This window comes from Globicephala melas, chromosome 4 (genome assembly GCF_963455315.2).
Source record: "Globicephala melas chromosome 4, mGloMel1.2, whole genome shotgun sequence".
NCBI lineage: Eukaryota > Metazoa > Chordata > Mammalia > Artiodactyla > Delphinidae > Globicephala > Globicephala melas.
The window spans coordinates 100,958,480-100,976,202 of NC_083317.1; positions in this window are offsets into that span (position 1 = coordinate 100,958,480).

Here is a 17,723-nt window from a genome sequence, read left to right on the forward strand (position 1 = left end):
AAGCAGAGATTTTTAACAAGAAGCTAGTGGGGTGAGTTGGGTATGGTATCAAGTTGTGTCTCAAATACCATAGACTTTTGCTGTTGTTACCAACGTTAATTAGTTTTCCTTAAATGAAACATTCTCCATTTGCTGTATGCCCTTAAAACTATTTCCAGAGAATTTAAATAGCTAAAAAATAATAATTTTCACCAGTTAAATTGGTTTTTTTTGCTCAGGAGAGGATCCACTGAACTCCTCACCGACCTAGAATCCACCTCTTAAAATCTGTTATAAAACTCACGACACTTGAATACTTCCATATAAATACTTGAAATAGAAAGACCAATGAACAAAATAGAAGAGTCAAATTAGATTCAATAATATGTTAGAATTTTGTATATGATAATGACATTTCAAGTAAGTGAAAATTTAATTATTAAAAATCGATTTTGGTAACTAAAAAAATAAAAACAACTCTAAGGTTTTCTTTATCTTATTTAATAACACAAATTCCAGATTAGAATCTTGGCCCCTGTGAATTAAGGCATTGTCAATACTGAATTAAAAAGAAAACAAACAAAAATACTATATTGCTTTACCTTCGTCTGTTGAATCAATGGAGGACTTTGAGCTTCTAGGCCAAGGCAGAACATTTGATAGGAGGAGCCTGGGTTTCTGGATGTCTACATGGAGCAGAGTCCTCTAAACACTGCACAAATCACTGTAATGTAAGTGACAAATAAACTGCTGTTGTATTGAGCAAGTAACACAGAGAAACACAATTTATAATTCACTTCGAAAACAGTGATATCCAGTATCCATAGGCAGAAACTACAGTACCCATGGTCAAGTAATCTCTGAGGTACAGTTTCAGCTGTGATTCTGACTTCCTGGCATTCCCTTTGTCCTGATTTTTTTCTGTGAGATTTTTGAGACACATAACATTCTGTAAGTAAATCTTATTCTAAGTTACACAGAGACGGTTGCTATGATTTGTATTTAAGAACCTTATCAGTTACATCTTTTTAATTTAAAAGTGTTCTTACAAATTAATGAGGAAGAATAAATGACTTGATAAAATTATAGAGTACATGTATTAAGTTCCTTTGATGTTCAAATCCTTTCAAAGAAAAGGAGAAAAAAGAAGAAATGTAAAAAATACTAGAATAAAACTTAAAAGAAAATTTTATGTCAAAGTTCTCCTCTTCTTGAAGTGAATTTCAAGAATAAAGTGCTGCTCAAACATGAAAAAGTGGCAAATACAACAAAGGTAAAATTTTTTTAAATATTATTTGGATTTTGGCAAGAAAGTGTCATTAGTAAACATATTGAGATTATTTTATATGAAGAAGACACAGTATCCAGTAAAGAACTAGCCATATATTTGGCTATAACTTAAAAAATGAATAATCAGTAAATACTAGATGACAGAAAAATACATCAAACACAAATCTACTGGAATAGAGATGATTGAAATTTAATACCCATTTCCTATGCTTATATAAGATCTGATGGCAGATGGACAGGCTCAATATGTTTTTGAACTGTTGAGCATATATATGCTGGGATGGAGTTTTAAAAATTTTTTATTATGTAAAGTACCTAAGTTTGAGTACTCATTCCCTAGGTGTTCTATGAAAGCAAATAGTTGGGGCACAACTCAGGACCATAATAATTATGAAGTTGTCCCTTGGTAGAAAAATGTTTCCTTCTAGGCAGAATGGATATTAGGATTAAAAGTCAAAGTTTAAACCATTCCTATGGCTGAATGAAGAACACTAAAGACCGGGGATTTTGCTCTGTGAGGTGATGCCTTCATTTATTCAAGAAATAGGCTCACTGCTTGGTTGGTCTTTCTGTATTCAGAACCAGCTGAACTCTGGCAGTGAGAGATTCAGAGAAAACTAATCTATGTCTGACAATTTAATGTTAGAGCTGTAAACACTTCTGGAAAATTTGATGTCACTGAGAGACTAGAAGAAAAGCAGGTTAGCCTCTTATAAACACATTTAAAAATTTTTTGAGTTTTACCTGGATGAAGAGTTCACTGATTAGGAAGAGACAACAGACAGTGTCAATAATGAGCACCATAATTCAAGGAACACCTGGCTGCTCACAGAAAAATATTCTTTTATTTAATAATCATCATAGACACTAGTTTTGTACAATTCTGTGATTCACAGAGAGGATACTCAGGTTCAAGGAGGGAAAATGATACATGAAAAATTCACACCATGTCAGGCAGTGGATTTAGGTTAAAAAAAAAAGCTATATTTTTATTATCTAGAGGTTCAATTTAGATGATAATACTATTAAAGAAAATTAGTAAATATTATCTTAAAATTCAGGCTAGCAATTATCTTTGAGAGTAGGAGGAGGTTTTATTTGGTCAAAAACTAAAAAAAAAATATCCAGGAGCTTCTGAGGTATGGTGATATCCTGAGGCTGACCTGGAGAGTAATTAGGTGGTTGCTCACTTTGTAATTATTTATCATATTACATATTTATGGTTTGTGTCCTTTTTTTCTCTGTGTATTCTATTTTACAACATAAAGTAAAAAAATTATTTGGGGGACATTATTATGATGTTATTGGGTGGTCATTAAAGCGTTTTATGCAGAGAATGATGTAATATTTGCTTTGTGAAAGATTACTCTGGCTGTAACATGAGGAATGAATAGAAGGGGGCCAAACAGAAAGAAAAGTAGACACTACAACAATGACAGTGGAGATCCAAGTTACAGGAATATTTGAAAGATATTTTAGAAATGGAAACTAGGCTTAACGTAGGCTTAAACTAGCTCCTAGCTATTCTCAGGAGAACAAATGGAAGCATTGTGGCAGGGGAAGGGGATGATGAGTTCATTGCGAGGTGCACTTTATTTCAAGTGTCTGTGATATTTCCTGGATGCTCAGTGTAGGGTGTGATGAACAGAATAAAAATGTCAGCTAAGAGCTATATTTGGGCAGTGCACAATATGGCAATTGAAGTCGAAGAATAGATGAGATCACCTAGGAAGATAACATAAAATGAGAATATAAGATAAAAGGCTATAATATAAATCACTTTATATATGGACATTCACAAATCTAGATGAACATGAGACCACAATGTTAACTGGTTGAAAACGGAATAATAAGCGAAATATCAGAAAAGAGCAATGACATCCAGGATCACTTTGTGGCATTGCCTAACTAAGATACAGGCATATAAAGACAGATGGAAGTGTGGATAGATGATAGATAGATCAATCGATCGATAGATAGACAGACAGACAGACATACCTTTAGGTGCATAGTTATAAAAAGAGGTATGCAGAAATTGAAGAAAGTACTTGATCTTCCAGCTTTCCTAGCTTCATTGTCTGCTACTCTGTTACATCTGTATTTTAAGCTAGGGCTAACAAGTTATTTACAGATTTTAAATATCAATCAGTTTCTGTGCTTTGTGCTATACCTTTTGTCTAAAATAATCTTCATTTATTTCATACCATTAAATTTTAATTGTATTGTAAAATTTGGCTTAATGGTAAATACTTCTGGAAATATTTTCTGATCCTGCAAAGAGATTTATTCTGTATTACATTTCTTGGGATTTATCCATATTTGTTCTTATCTCACTATACTATATACAACAATAGCCCTATAAATCTCCTTCAACAAGGAAGTTTTCAGGTAAAAGTCGAGTTCTTCCTTCTCTTACTTGCTTTTACATCACTGAGACACACTAGGCATTCAATAAATACTTGCAGATTGCTAATTTTTAACATTTTAAAAGAAAGATTATATCCCATATTATTCCTGGAATTTAGAAATAATATACTTGTAGAAAAAGGAAATTACATAGTTTGGGATTTATTATGTTGAATTGATAATACAGAATCAAGATGTATATATTCGAATTTATTTAAAACAATGTCTTTCCTTGGACTAAAAATATAAATATCACGAAAACTTTACTACAGATAAAGTTCATAGAAGTTTCCTGGAATACTTTTACTCCAAATTAATTCTAGAGTTTATCTTAATTACATGAATGAATTTCAAAGGTTAACAGATTGTATCTATATTCAAGAAAAAGTAATAGACAGTCATTAAAATATGCATATTTATTAGAGAAAATGCAATCGTAAAACATTTAAGAATTTATTGCAAGACTAATATATACCATTTGTTCCCCTAGTATAATAAGGCTGAAGTCAACATTTGTCCCAATTTGTCTTCAAAAAGGTTTTTCTTTCTGCCTATGCAAAATTACAATAATGTACTAATATTTGTGAGCTATGTACAAATGATAATATATTGTGATTATTTGGCTATTTGTTCCTGTGGCTGCACATGAAACTAGACAAGAATGAGCCCCCTCTTTCCTGTTATCTGCTTTTTGCAATTGCCACAGGTAAACGTCATTAATTTCAAGACAATGAGAGATTCCACTGAGCTATAAAGTGATTTGAAATTCATGAATGTGCAAGTTTTATGTACCGTAAGTCACTGTTTCACTCATCAAATGAATAGGACCAGCAATTTCAACCTACCTGTTCTTAAGAATTAAAGATTCCAAAGTCTATACTTTGCCATTTAAAATTAATGTTGGCCCTACCCTGGTGAGGACAGGATTATTTTCTAAGTTTTTTTCTTAAATTTCAGTATTGCTTTCATAGAAAATACAAGCTTTTATTTTGTTTTACTTGATGTATAACATAGAATTCTAATTTATTGTAATTAGTATGATAAATGGCAAAAAGTGAACAAAATAAATATATTTACTAACCATTCTCAACAACTGAAAGAAAATATACAGAAAGCTATTTGGTGAATATGAAATCAGAAAAAGAAAACTAGTCTGGTTATATTAATTTTCTAACTGTTATGTCTTGATGAGAAGGCTAAACAGGAGTCTGAGTCTGGAATGATCTCTTACCTACTTTCCAAGATTTGGGGTAGGAAACTGAACAAAATGATCTAAGTTATGACTGAGCAGTGATGGCACACCAAAGTGAGCATGCTGCCTTAAGTAAGAACCATAGCTGATACATAAAACAAAATGTAAAATTATGAGAAAAGAAGAGCAGATATACACAGGTGAAAATGATGTTTATGAGAGTATAATATTTAATGTTTATTATTTTAAATAGCAAAAAACTTCCAAATCTTTGGTATGCATTTTAGTACAAATAGCACTAAAATGTGGAAAGCGGTGCCGAATAGTTGCAAACAGATGAAAATGAAACATATTTGGAAAATATAAATTCAGATTCTATAATAAATTAATTTAATCCTAGCTCCACTCCTTACTTGCTTTGTGACTTTGGGCAAATTATTTAATCTCTGTGGCTCAGGGTCTTCATCTGTAAAACAGGGATAATTACAGTACCTATCTTATGAATTTGTCTTAAGGAAAATATGAATTAATGCTTGTAAAGAGCTCAGAACTATCTTAGCATACAATAAGACACTGTTAGCCATTTCTTAAATATGTCCACATAGCACAATGGTCAACCTATGCAGTTACTTACACTAAAAATATGATTATGATATATACCTAAGTTGCCATTATAAACATGTCTTATTGTATAAGCATTTGCAGAAATTGCATCCATTTTATTTAGATAACTATGTGTCAGCTTCAAATTTGTTTAAATGTAATGGGACTAATCTTATGCTTTGTAAATTTCATAAGGAAAAGACTGTCACTTCACAAAATTTTATAAATGACACATTTCAGATCCTAATGTTACCAACTTTATCAGTAAGACTCCAAGATCAATATATTTTTAAACATTTGAAATCCACACTGTATAAATCAACTCAGGACAGGCAAAGTGACAGTGCCTGTGGAATTCACTGCTTGTCTTCCCTTGGTAATGAGACTGACTGATAATTCTTCTATGCTCTAAGTAAGTAAACTTCACTAATGTGAACCCAAGTCTGTAAATTATATTTTATATGTGGCTGACCGGTAAGCAAATTTGATTTCATGCAAATATTTTGAAGTGGATTAGTTGATAGAGAAACCACATCTGAATTCTAATAACATGCCTCTATATATACACAGGATGAAAACTCCTTCAATCCACAGGAAAGTGTCAGCATTAATAAAGCAATGTCATGCTATACCTCCCCCATAGCTGGCCTATACTGACATGAAAAATTATAATAGTAGAAATACAGAACTTTTCAGATATAAATAACCTTACTGTGTTATGAAATTTTTATCAGGAAGGGATAACTTAAGAGAAGGAAGAAATCAACTGCAAAGAATATCATTGCCATCTATTGACAATGGGTTTTGTGATAAAATGTAAAAATCTATTTTCACCTATTGACAATGGGTTTTGTGATAAAATGTAAAAATCTATTTTCACTGTATAATTGTGGATGTCCTATTTATTAAATAATAACCTATCAGTGTGTAGAAAAATAATTTTGATTTAGAGGATATAGATTTAGGGATAATAAATGGATATTTATACCACCTCAAACATTTTAAAAGCTCTAGAATATATTTACATAATGATTCATATCATAATATGAACATTTTGCAGCATAAATGGTGAAGGCTTTTAGAAAGGGGCTGACTTTTCTTGTTGAGTGTTAATGTTCACATCTCTAAACACTGACTATCATAATTCCTTTTTTAGAGTAGTTACTAGGTAGGTAGTGGTAGCTTAATATTTATTGAATTTGCAAGATTCCTCTGTTTTATAAACTAAGTAATTTTATTTTATTTAAATGCTATAAATATAAAGTATATGTGTATGACTCTGTGTACAGGTGAAGTACTACAAAAAGGATAACAAACAGCGAACCTAATAAGGGGTCTTTCAGGGAAAGCAGACTATTAAAATCCCATGTATCAATCTACTTAAGCTTGCTAAAAATAATCTGCTTTATCTATGAGAAATGTTTTAAATATGTGCTAAGTCGCCTATCTTTGCTTTGGCATGGCCTTGGTTTACCACTGCTATCAGGTCCAGTGCCCAGTCTTCCATTCAACTGATGTGTTTTTATACCTATAACAATAATTTAAATATACTCAAATATCTGCCTGTAAGATACATACACTCCCATAAACAAAGTGATAAAAGGGAACAAAAGAAAGAGGTAGTATGATAAATTAGCTTTAAACATAAAATAAGATTTTCACTTGGTCTGCCTAAGTACTTTAAAACACTGGGCACGTAGCTTGGGCCATATTTTTGTACTTGCCGTAAAGAACTAAGAACACATTGCTCTAGGATCATTGCTTCTTCCAAATATGTATATGTATGGCTAAGGAACTAGCTTTACCCACTTTTTCAAGCTCATTACAAGTTTCTAGAACAAGAGAAAACAATTACGCACATTGAATTATTTTAACATAGAGTGACTGCTACCAAGAACACTGAACACTTTCACAATACATGTGAAATTGCCTTCCTCTACTTCAATTTCAGAGATAGTGCTAGTTTCCTGTACATTGTGATGTGTTCCATTATTCCATTAAGAGAGCTGTAATTGTTAGCTTAGGTAGAGAGATAAGTAATCGTGGAAACAGATGATGATTGTAAGCCATTCTAACCCTATTACAACAAAACCATTTGAAGTAAACTCTAACAAGGAGATTAGATTCCTCTCAGACCTAGGTTAAGACCAAAGGCAAAGAAAAGCAACTGAAATTGTACCTATCTTGTAACTGTACAAACTATAAATTGCAAAGAGAATTTTTATCATAGTAAAAGAGATTTTTGTTCTTTTTCTGACACATATTGTAAAATTATTCAATCACTATTTTTGTTAATTTGAAATTCTGGAAATTTTTATATGATTTTGTTAAAGCTTTAATTAAATAAGATTCAATAAAAACAAAAAATTCATTTTATGGTGGTAGCTGACTTGATCTACATAAGAAGAAAACACAGTTATATATATGTGTGTGTGTGTTAGTGTGTGTGTGTGTCTGTGTGTGTGTGTGTGCATGCTTATTCTGGTATCAGTTTTCTTCCTAGCAAGTTTTTTTTTTTTGTTTGTTTTGTTTTGTTTTTTTGCGGTACGCGGGCCTCTCACTGTTGTGGCCTCTCCCGTTGTGGAGCACAGGCTCTGGACACGCAGGTTTAGCGGTCATGGCTCACGGGTCCAGCCGCTCCGCGGCATGTGGGATCTTCCCGGACCGGGGCACGAACCCGTGTCCCCTGCATCGGCAGGTGGACTCTCAACGACTGCGCCACCAGGGAAGCCCAAGAGCAAGTTTTTATGAGGTCCTCATCAGAAGAAAAACAAATATATTGTCTTATTTGTCCCATTAATTGTGCTCTATTCATAGAGTCAATAGATACATATCCAACCTCTGAGACTTCATCTATGCTTCAAGGGCCCAGTTGACCTCCAAACATCCTCCCTTTTGTCTGCCAATATATATGAAAAATAAATATTCTAAAGGTGAATATATTATTTCAAACATCAGCAAAGTATATTACACTGTTTTTTCTTTATGAGGCTTTAAAATTTGGCAATGACAAGAATACAAAATAGAATAAGACAAGTTATTTCTTTGCCTTAATGGAGCTTAAAATTTAGTATGGGCAATTCTAGAAGTCTACATATGAATGTACAGTGTACAACTTTTAAAGATAGCGGTTTTTATTGTGTCAGCAATGTGCCAGGCACTGTGTTAAGCATGAAAAGATAAAGATGCTTGATAAAAATTTTACAGAGAAAGAAAATAAAGCTCAGAAATACTGAGTAACTTGATCAAAAACAAACAGCTATAAAAGAGAAGTCCATACTCAACCCAAGTCAGTTAATTACAAATTTCTATGTTCTTAACTACTAGGCTACTCTGCCTATGAGACATTTCAAATAAGAAACACATACTCAGGGTTATCAAGCCTTGAAACAACATGTTATTTATAACAAGTAGGAGTCAGGGCAGATTCTTGGAGGAAGTGATATTTAATCTTTACACTGAGGCCAAGAAAAGCTGCAAACAGTGAAGGAACTTAGTGAATGGTGGTACAGATTTCACACAAGGCATGGTATGTTCAGAAAACTCAATGTCCAATTTTAGGCAAGTTGAGTGAATAAATGGCAGTAGTTACAGGCACATTTATACAAATGGCTTGGCCAAACTGTGGAAATTTTGAATAATTTGACTAGAAAATTGAACATTATTCTGTAGACAAAAAAAAGTATATGGGATATGTTTAAATTTCAGTTAAAATTGCTTTTGGGAAGATTGATTTCTCAGCAATATGTTAAGATGGTACTTGAGAAGGACTACATAAAAGACAAATCTACTTAAAATCTCTCTACATAAGCATGACTCATTAGAACCATTCAAAGCATTAAACAGATCAGTGCACCCATCCTTCTTAAGTTATTACAATGTAAAGAGGAGAAAAAGTGTTGGAAGTACTAAGAATTGGGATCTGGAGAGATTTTTAGTTAAGAGACTTGAAAAGCTTGGGCCCAATGATTTTTATCATGATTTTCCCCAAACTCAGCAAACCATCACAATCCTTTGAGCTTCATTCTTTTCCCTGAGGTAATACCCTTATCACATCAAGAAATATCGTGATACATGGAATCCTAATCATCCATGCCTGTAGTCAAGGATTTGACTGGCATTCTTTTGGGAGAGAAAGAATGGTTTTAGTCAGAAGAGCAAAGAGTAAAGAATATTTGTGGCTGTTGAACTGAGGTCTCTAGAGTTAAAACAACAACAACAACAATTTTAGCTCCTACTCCTCTCTAGCTGCTCATCATCAGGTTCTTTATTCTTCCTCAAGGACTAGCATTTATTGTTCCCTCTGCATGCAATACCCTTATCCCAGATGGCTCTCCTTCACTTTATCAGAGAGAATAACCAACAGTTTGTCACTCCCTATTTCCTGGTATATTAATTATGTTTTTATTTGTCTATAGACTGTCTTCCCTAAAAATACCCAAAAATTAGATAACACATAGATGGGGGTTACTATGTGCCACGTATTGTTTTGAGCACTTTAGAGTAACTCATTCAACCATATGAGAGATTTACAATTATCCTCATATTACAAGTGAAGTAACTAAGCTTCAAGTAGATTACCAAACCTGCTGAAAGCTACACAGCTAAATATTATAGGAGAGTTAGGATTAGAACTCAGGAAAGTGACTCCAAAATCTAACATCTAAACTATCACATTCTGCTGCCTTATATAAGTGCTATGAATATAGGAATTTGATCTATTTTAGTCATACTGGATTTACACTAACTAGCACAGAGCCTGGCACATAAATGATAGCTATTTTCAGAATATGTGACTAAACCAGAATGTTAGCATATACTAGGAAAATGTAGAAGTAGATCCCTTGTTTAGAAGGTTTGTGTTACATTGGGACATCAACAGTAAATGAATGAAATACTTAGGAATAAACCTACCTAAGGAGGTAAAAAACCTGTACTCCAAAAACTATGACACTGATGAAAGAAATTGAAGATGACACAGATGGAAAGATATACCATGTTATTTGACTGGAAGAATTAATATTGTTAAAATGACCATACTACCCAAAGCAAGCTAGAGATTCAATGCTATCCCTCTCAAAACACCAATGACATTTTTCACAGAACTAGAACAAGTAATTAAAAAATTTGTATGGAAACACAAAAGACCTTGAATAGCCAAAACAATCCTGAGAAAGAAGAATGAAGCTGGAGGAATCACACTCCCTGACTTCATACTATGCTACAAAGCTACAGTAATCAAAACAGTATAATACTGGCACAAAAACAGACACATAGATCAATGGAACAAAATGGAGAGCCCAGAAATACACCCATACATTTATGGTCAATTAATCTATGACAAAGGAAGCAAGAATATACAGTGGAGAAAAGACTGTCTTCAATCAGTGGTTTTAGGAAAACTGGACAGATACATGCAAAAGAATGAAATGAGAACATTCTCTAACACGATAAACAAAAATGAACTCAAAATGGACTAAAGACCTAATGTAAAACTGGAAACTATAAAACTCCTAGAGGAAAATATAGAACACTCTTTGACATAAATCATAGCAATATTTTTTTGAAACTGTCTCCTAAAGTAAAGGAAATAAAAGCAAAAATAAACAAATTGGACCAAATTAAATTAAAAGCTTTTGCACAGCAAAGGAAACCATTGACAAAATGAAAAGACAACCTACCAAATGGGAGAAAATATTTGCAAATTATATGACCCATAAGAGATTAATAGAAAAATTTATAAACAGCTCATATAACTCAACATCAAAAAACAAACAACCCAATTAAAAATGAACAGAAGATCTGAATAGACATTTTTCCAAAGAGGAAATGAAGATGGCCAACAGGCATATGAGAAGATGCTCAACACTGCTAATCATCAGGGAAATTCAAATCAAAACCACAATGAGATATCACCTCACACATGTCAGAATTGCTATCATCAAAAAGAACACAAATAACAAATGTTGGGGAAGATGTGGAGAAAAGGGAACCCTCATACCCTGTTGGTGGGAATGCAAATTGGTGTAGCCAGTGTGGAAAACAGTATGGAAGTTTCTCAAAAAACTAAAAATAAAACTACCATATGACCAAGCAATTCCACTCCTAGGTATGTATCTACAAAAAACCAAAACACTAATTCAAAAATATACATGTACCCCAATGTTCATAGAAGCACTATTTCTAATTGCCAAGATATGGAAGCAACCTAAGTGTCTATCAACAGACGAGTGGATAAAGAAGATGATTGATATATATTATATACATATAATATATATATATATACACACACATATATATATACACACACACACATATATAATGGAATACTACTCAGCCATGAAAAAGAATGAAATTTTGCCATTTGAAACAACATGGATGGACTTGAGGGTATTATGCTAAGTGAAATAAATCAGACAGAGAAAGACAAACACTGTATGATATCACTTATATGTGGCATCTAAAAAATACAACAAACCAGTGAATATTTTTTAAAAAAAGGGCAGACTCACAGATATAGAGAACAAACTAGTAGTTACCAGTGAGGAGAGGGAAGTGGGGAGGGCAAGATAGTAGTATGGGATTAACAGGTACAAATTATTATGTATAAAATAGGCTTCAAGAAAATATTGTACAACACAGGGAATATTGCCAATATTTTGTGGTAACTATTGAGTGTAACCTTTAAAAATTGTGAATCAGTATATTGTATACCTGTAACATTAATATTGTATACTAACTATACCTCAATTTAAAAAATATTAATGAATATAAACCAAGGCTAAGACACCAATATCTTCACAGGGGGCAAAGGGCTTCATTAATCTCACTGTGAAAAGAAAATGTAAGTTAATACCAGCATTTTGCAATGCATACATCTATATTTATGTCTTATATATACATACTTGAATATAATTAATTTTTAGATATGGGTATATCTATTGTAATCATTCATTTTAAATATTCTTTTTATTTATTTTTTTAATCTCAGAAATAAATACTCAGCCCCAAAAATTTGATCAGGAATTTTTTTCATTCCTAATAAGCCCTTTTTTTGTTGTTTTTTTTAATGTTGTAGCATTGTTGATTAACAATGTTGTGTTAGTTTCAGGTGTATAGCAAAGTCATGCCATCATATAGGTATCTATTTTTTTTCAGATTCTTTTCCCATATAGATTATTACAGAATATTGAGTGGAGTTCCCTGTGCTTTACAGTAGGCCCTTGTTGATTATCTATTTTATATATAGTTGTGTGTCCATGTGTGTCTATATTAATCCCAAACTCCTAATTTATCTCTCCCCACCCTCACCTTTCCCCTTTGGTAACAATAAGATTGTTTTCTAAGTTTGTGATCAGAAATTTTAAGGAGAGGTATCTTAGCAAGGAGAAACGAAAAATATATAAGGTTATTTTTATGTTTCTCATAAGATACCTTTTATCTGCACAGCTTACAAAATGGTATCTGTTTCTGATCAACCTTAGAGCTTTTAGCCTAAAGATAGATACTGCATTTTTCAGTTTATTTTAGGAAAAACACAGTATTTTCACCCAATTGTCTTTAAATACTTTCAAATGAAATTACATTAAATTTTATTATATATAGCCAAATTATATGAATTATTTTCTGCATTTAAAGGACTCATATGTGGGAAAAAATAAAACAGGCAGATCAAATACATGAAATATTTTTTGTTAAAATCATGTGAATGCTTAGTTAAAACCATTATATTTTTAAGGGACAAATGTCATGTAGTAGTCGATTTATTGTACCTTATTTCAGTTAAGTAAAATGCCATTAACTGGGCCCTACTGAGTTCCTTGAGAATGAAAATTTATTTTTAAATACTTACAGAGTTTGTGTTCCTAAACCTGGAACATATATCCAAAGCTGAAAGTTACCAAACTTTTACAACAAAGATTTAAGGCATTCTGACGAATAACAGTGCCTAAAAAATATGGTTACACATTTTATTTTTGAACAACACAAAACTTTCAGATCACTGCACAATTATCAGTTACTCCCTTCACAAGGAATGGTTTTTGCAGGAAGCTCTCCCCTGTAATAGAATTTCTGAAAACCCTGATTTGAAATATAGAAGAGACCTTAAAGATAAAGCTTGGCTTTTTCAATATGGAGAGGAAATTTTACTGTTTAAGTGCTAGGTTTAAGAGGAAAGTATATAATTTAGGGATCCTGGTGATAGAAACATATGAATGGAGTTACCAAGATCAATACAAGGTAGTAAGTGAAATAATGCCATAAAAACTAAGGTAGAGACACTGTTTCTGAATAGATATAATCAGCTACAGATCTAATATATTAAAGTCATGTGACTATATTGCTGGCTTTTGGGAATTGGGGTGAAGATAATAAACTGTAGTTAGAGGATGCACTTTGTTTTACGAATAACATTTTCCAAACTGCTTATTTTAGTATATGTCTTCCCTTCCTCCTTGCGGGGAACAAAAGCTCTTTGAAAATTCAGATTGTTTACCATGCTTGTAGTGAAATACCTAATTTACTAGAACAAAGGCAAAATATGTTTTTAAACAGAGATAAAGCATTTCTTTTTTGAGCTTTTTTTCTTTAACTGGGTGCTCCTACCATTAAAAATTATGACAGTTTCTGACATTACTATGAAATTTTACAAGTGAGGTTTAAGATTATGCTGAAATAATTCAGTAAAGATTTTGCTGTTTTTTGTGTCTCCTGAAAAATTAAAACATGATTAAAAAAAAGACCTATGCGATCAAAATTACACAGAAGGGTTAGGAGACATAGGTTTTTAGGTTCTTCCCTTGAATCTAAACTAATTTACTATTTGACCTTCTGCAAATAACTGCATTTTTGGATCAAAGTGTTTTTCATCTTTTAAATGGGTATACTTTAAAAAAAAACTATTTCAAGGGGCTGTTGTTGTAGAAATTAAATTAAATTAAAAATTAAGGTGATTAAAATTTTTTATTTTATTGCATATTTTTACATATTCCAAATATTACCTGGAATCAATCTGTACCTTTAAAAATAATATCTCTGGAATATCTTTTCTATTATTCCATCAGACAAACACTTCCTTCAAACCTTTGGCAATTCTGCTCCCCAACAATCTCTGGTGAGCACATTTCCCCATTTTGGTTTTTCTCCACATAACTTACAAATTAATCTAAAATAACCATTTTATCATATCAAACCTTTGTTTAAAAAATGTTTCCATGATTCCTTCTTTCACAAAATAAATTGTGAACCGTTTATCTTATCAGTCAGATCATCCAACATTTCATTTCAGCTTCTACTTCAGTTAGTGCATCTTGTTTTTTGTCAACGCTGGGGTGTGTAAAGAAACTAGTAGTGAGGACACTCACATTGGGGTAAGAAAGGAGGCTACCTGTGTATAAGGAGGTGCTAACCAATAGAACATTGAGGCTTCCTTGAACCCTAATGGTATCAACATCTCTGCCTGCTTGAAATGCAGGGAAAACCTCCTCCTATAGTCTAATGGGACTATCTATCAATCCTTTTGGGCTTTATAATTTCCTGCTCAGTTCTTCCATCCAAGTTGTTCTCTACTAGGAATGTCCTTTGAATTCTCTCAGTATCAAGAAAGATGAGGGAAGGGAAGATGAAAAGTTACTTCTCCATGAATCATTTACAAAACCTCTCATTTGGAATTAATCTCTCATATATTTTCTTACCACTTTGTATTATAGAACTTATTACAGTATTGTCTTACATTCTGAATATCCAGCGCCTTTTATGTTTGTCTCTCTCTCTCATCATATTAAGAGAAATCTAAAGCAGGGCTCATGATCTATTCATCCTTTAATTTCACACAGTGCCTGGAACTGTGCCACTTTATGACGTAAACAGTATACATCTTGTTCAGTTACTTGGAAGGCAGAATAAACAAGCTTCTACACAGAATCGCTGTGGAGAATTCTGAGGTCAACCTAAGTTTTATACCTTTGTAGGAAACTGTACTTTCTGACTTGGCTCTTATACTATTATTTATTTTCCATTTATGTTTAGAAGTTTCACAATAATGAGAATCTTTGTATTTTTTATGAATTTTTACTGGAAGCTAGAGAGAATTATTGATTTATACATATAAGTGATTTTTAGCTTATGAACATTTTCTTCTATTAAACTTTGAATTTATTTCTCCTACATATACTCTGGACTTCTTGAATGCTAATTATTTATTGTTTAAGTAAATAATTAATTTATTTTGTTTCTTAACTTAGTTTATTCTTGTTTCTTAAATCCATATCCTTCATGTCCAAATTTTCAAATGCCACTGCTTATCAGAGTTTTTGGCACCTGGTCAATGTTATCAAATAGTGGAATAAATGAATGACTTGTATACAATTAAGACATTTTGAAATTTTTAAAGAAAGGGAATAGAGATTGAAGGATATAAAAGTTATCCCTAAAAATATTTAAACCTGTTTATAATTGCCTCATTGATTCAGTTTTCTCAGAAAAAAGCAGGAAATATTAATTTTAAATGATTCACCTTTCAAATTATTTAAAACAATGAAATATGCATATTTCTAAAATACTTAGCATTAGTCAAGTGAAAACACTTAATGTTTCTAAAATTGTTCAATCTACACTACCACAATTTGGCATGGGCATTTATTGGAAAGTAGAACAATTTATGGCTCTTAGTACTACTAATAAGTTTCACTAATAGAATATTCATTCCAATCTAAATTATTAAGGTATTTATAACTCTTACCACCTATCAGCTATTGTAGCAGCTAACTTGAAATGAATTGGCTTGTCTCTATTTTGTTACTAGAAGCTAGAAAAGCACAGCATCATAAATATTACCATTATTAAAACTCTTACTGGCAGTACCAACAGGGAGAGTCTGAAGAGGCCAGAGGACACTAAAATAACTCACTCCAAGAGAAAGTGCTGCTTAGATCATGTAGGCATGTAGACAGATATTAAGTCAGGGTGCTGCTATGGTTCATAGCAAAATCTAGTATACTTATAATTATTTGTCAGTTTCACATGATGCATTGACCATGCATTCTTAAAGATAATTGAAAACAATATAGGATATATCAGTTATCTATTGCTGCATAACAAACCATCCCAAAGCTTAGTGGATTAAAATAAGATTAATTTGCTGTGATTTTGTGGGTCAGAAACTTGGATTGGACTCAGCTGAGCAAGTCTTCTGCTGGTAGCATCTGTCTGGGGTTACTCACAAGACAGTCAGTTAGTCTATTAGTCGGGAGATCAGTGGTCTCAGGGATCTTAGCAGGACTGCTTCTCTATGCTTTGTGAGTCCCACCTTCCACTAGGCAGTTGAGGTTTCCTCAAATGGAGTTGAGGGAACAACAAAGGGCTACTTCTGATGCATAAATGTTACTGTCTCATTGGCCAAACCAGAGTCAATATTGGAAGGGGTTATATAGTTGCATGGACATAGGGCGATGTGATCCTTTAGCCATTACTATAACAATCTACCACCTGTGGTAAGTCATAAGTGAACTTTGGGCATACCCTAGATAGCATGTTTTAAAAAAATTATTTACACTAACATTGCAGATTATTTGTCAGAAGTGCAAAGTTTAAAAAAAATATTTATGTGCATTTTTGTAAAATTGTATTCTGCAGCTTTCTTTAGCAAAATCTTCTTTAAGTAGATAAGACAGAGTTATTGAATCACATTATCACAATTTAATCATAATCTATTGACATTTATTGAAGACAGTGAAGATCAGATTCACATATTTACAACTGCCTCAAAAATTAATGCATCAACTTTAGTTAACTTTTGTCAAACTTCAAAAAAATATTATTTAAGAAGTAATTTCAACAATAAGTTTCAATTAATTTTTCTTTGGGGCTAAAACAAGTTATCAGAATGTTAGGTTAAAAATTACTAAATACCTGAAATTTGATTAAAAACTGCCATTTTCTGCAGTTTCAAAGAAGTATGCCTCAGGTAGGCTTGGCAGATAAAATACAGGCTGTACAAGTAAATTTGAATTTCAGATAAATAATGAATTTTTAATATTTTTCCCAATGTTATATTAACTAGGCATCATGTATTTTGCTAAGTCTGGTAAAACTTACCCTCAAGGCATTAGTTTTAAAAGGTTTCATTCAACTTGCTCTAAAGAGATGATGTAATGAAAAGTTATTATTTAGGTACTCTTGATAAAAGAGAACTGGCCATGAGAAAATCAAATAGATCTGCCTTGTGTTCCAGAATTCCATTAATACTACTTGA